The 2,751-nt window shown below is 37.5% G+C and overlaps 1 protein-coding gene across 1 annotated transcript in view; it reads right to left on the bottom strand.

Annotated features, from left to right (window-relative positions):
- LOC106872548 (dystrobrevin beta) overlaps positions 1-2,751 on the bottom strand; it is a 132,158-nt gene that overhangs the window by 102,377 nt on the left and 27,030 nt on the right. The gene's annotated exons all lie outside the window — the stretch shown is intronic.

The following is a 2,751-nucleotide window of genomic DNA, read 5'->3' as shown; positions in this document are numbered from 1 at the left end:
ATATATATATATATATATATATATATATATATAAATATATACACAGCCAATATATAATATATATAATGATGTTGGAGTGTATACACGAAAGAGAAGAATGTATTCAATACATGTGGTTTATTTATTTAGTTACTCCAATTTGCAATTTTGCCAAGCCTGATACTCTGAGTAATATCAGCTAATATATAAGGGGATATATTATATATATATATATATATATAAGTTACAACGGTGTCTGGAGTTTTAATTGCATGTATGAATTGTCATTCATCATTCCATTATCAAAAAAGAAAAAAATGAAGAATTTAATCGTAAATGAATAAATGAAAGAGATCGACGAAATTGCGGAAGAATGAGATTGTCGTGGAACCTGTCCTGAAGTTGTGAAATCTTTGAGGGAGATGATGGTGTAGTAGTGCCATTTTAAGAGTTTACCAATGTCATTGTTCCAACCTTTCTTTGGCTGTTTCCTTCCGTTGAACCTATTCTTAATTCATCTCTTCCTCATCCTACTTTGGCCCTTTTTCTCTCTCTCTCTCTCCCTATATACTTATTTCTCCCGAAATTCTCACATTGTTAGGAATTAACCAAATTATGTTGAGTTTTTTTTTTTATTATTTTGTAATTCTTCTCCTCTTAAAACAAGATCAGAATAACAATCTTTTCTGTTTAGGCCGGTACATTTGCTTGTTGCAGACGTCTGACCCATCTATCCCGGGCCGTAGTCCCATAATTGGAAATATTTATCTTCGAGTGCAATAGAAATGTGAAGTTATAAGATTCCGCTCAGTTGTGAAGGTTTCCAGAAAATATTGTACAACATCCGACAATATAATAATATCCGTCATTTCCAATTTAAACACCCTAAACTTGTAAAAAGCCAGACCGCGACAGGGTTGTATCGTTCTGTAACCCTGTCATGTTTCAGGTAATAGCAAGGCGCCTAATTAAAGAAAATTAATTAATCAAGGGTTGGAAGGTGGGAACTAGGTAACAGCAGCAATAATGACGATTGTTATTTCCGTGTGGTTTTGTTTGTTTCTCAAAGATAAGAAAGCAGAGATAAGCTGGGAGGTTTCGTTTGAGAAGTAGTTTCCTTTCTACATGCTTTTTTTCTCTTTCTTTTTTGACAGGTAGCAGCAGGATGACACCTACTTCCTGGTGGACAGCAGTGAAGATGAAGAAGCTGCTTCAACTCTGGTACTGCACAGAGAAACAACAGCAGCAGCAACAACAGCAGCAGTAGCAATATCCTAAACAGCAGCAGCAATAACATTAGCAATACCAACAGCAGCAGCAGCAGCAGCAGCAGTAGTAATACTATCAACAGCAGCAACAGGAATATCGTTTACAACAGCAGCAGCAACAGCGGCTGCAGCAATACCGTTAACTCCGGGAGTCACCGTCGCAGCAGCAGCAGTGTCTTTAACTTCAGGAACCGCAGCAGCAATATCGTTGACTTAAGGAACTACAGCAGCACTAATAATAATAATAATAATAATAATAATAGACAATACCAGGCGCTGCAACAGCAGCAGCACCAGAAGCAGCAATAATGTCGTTAACTTCAGCAGCAGAAGCCGGGCCTCCTAATGGTTAAGACCGTACCATAACAGGGGAGGAGTAGTAAGAGTATACTGTTGTGTAGTTACCGGCGGTTTCCGCGATGGTGACGGGAAGAGGTTCAGAATGCGTGGTGGGAGCTACTATAGTAGCGTCCTCGACTACAGCTTCCGCGCACTGACAGTAAAGATGAGCTCACGCGCGCGTGAGTAAGCCCGACTTTCGGCGATCCTGTACAAGAGCGTCGGAAATAATTTCGCGTGCCAAAAGGCTAATTTTTTTTTTATGCATATGTTTTAAACATCATAGATGACGATTCTACGAGAAACAAAAAAGCAGAAGGGTGGCGATGATTTTGGCCAACCCGCTTTCCTTAATTTTTCAATTTTTACATTCTTTTGAATTTTTCCCTACCCGATTCTTCGAAAATATGCGTAACATAAACCTAAAGAAAAATTCTTGAAAATATATAAACACTAAAAAATTAGAGAAAAGAAGGAGCTTCAAATTGTTTTTCAATCGTAATCTACGATGTGTAAAACAACACACTGAAAGAAAATGTAGTTTTTTTGGCGCACAAGATCATTGCTGTCTCTATTCTGCAGGAATACCACCTAGTTCTAACCAGAAATAGACGCCAAACACACAACATAGGCAAAACATACCCCGTCACACATACATGTGTACTATATTAGAAGTAGCACATCACACATTAAATTAAGAAAATAACTGTAGAAGCCAATGAAAGATTAGATCTAGAAATGCTTTTAACGAACGAAGAATATGTGAAAGAGTAGAGAATACTTTACTTATTAAACGCAAATATATCGACAGAGTCGAAGAAAGTCAATGCTAAAGTGATTTGAACTCAAAACTGAAGTTCATTTAATGCAAAGCAGCAACTAATCTAGACTGGTTCACTACCATTTTTGCTCGGTTGCATTGTTGTCGTTCTGATGATATAATTGTATTTACAGAGGTACGAAGTCAGGGGTTGTGGCGGCGAGGATCCTTTCAAAGGGAATTACAGACGTAGTACAATCAGGCAGATGCAATCAAAACGAAACGGTAGAATCGGTTCAGTCGTGAATAAACGAGCATACAGCGACATCTGTTACTGGTTCAGCAGGAATAAAAGTAACAGTGCTTTCCAATGAACGTACAAATTATATTATATAATATATATAT

The sequence above is a fragment of the Octopus bimaculoides genome, chromosome 8 (assembly GCF_001194135.2).
Source record: "Octopus bimaculoides isolate UCB-OBI-ISO-001 chromosome 8, ASM119413v2, whole genome shotgun sequence".
Taxonomy (NCBI): Eukaryota; Metazoa; Mollusca; class Cephalopoda; order Octopoda; family Octopodidae; genus Octopus; species Octopus bimaculoides.
This window is presented reverse-complemented; position numbering and strand designations above follow the sequence as displayed.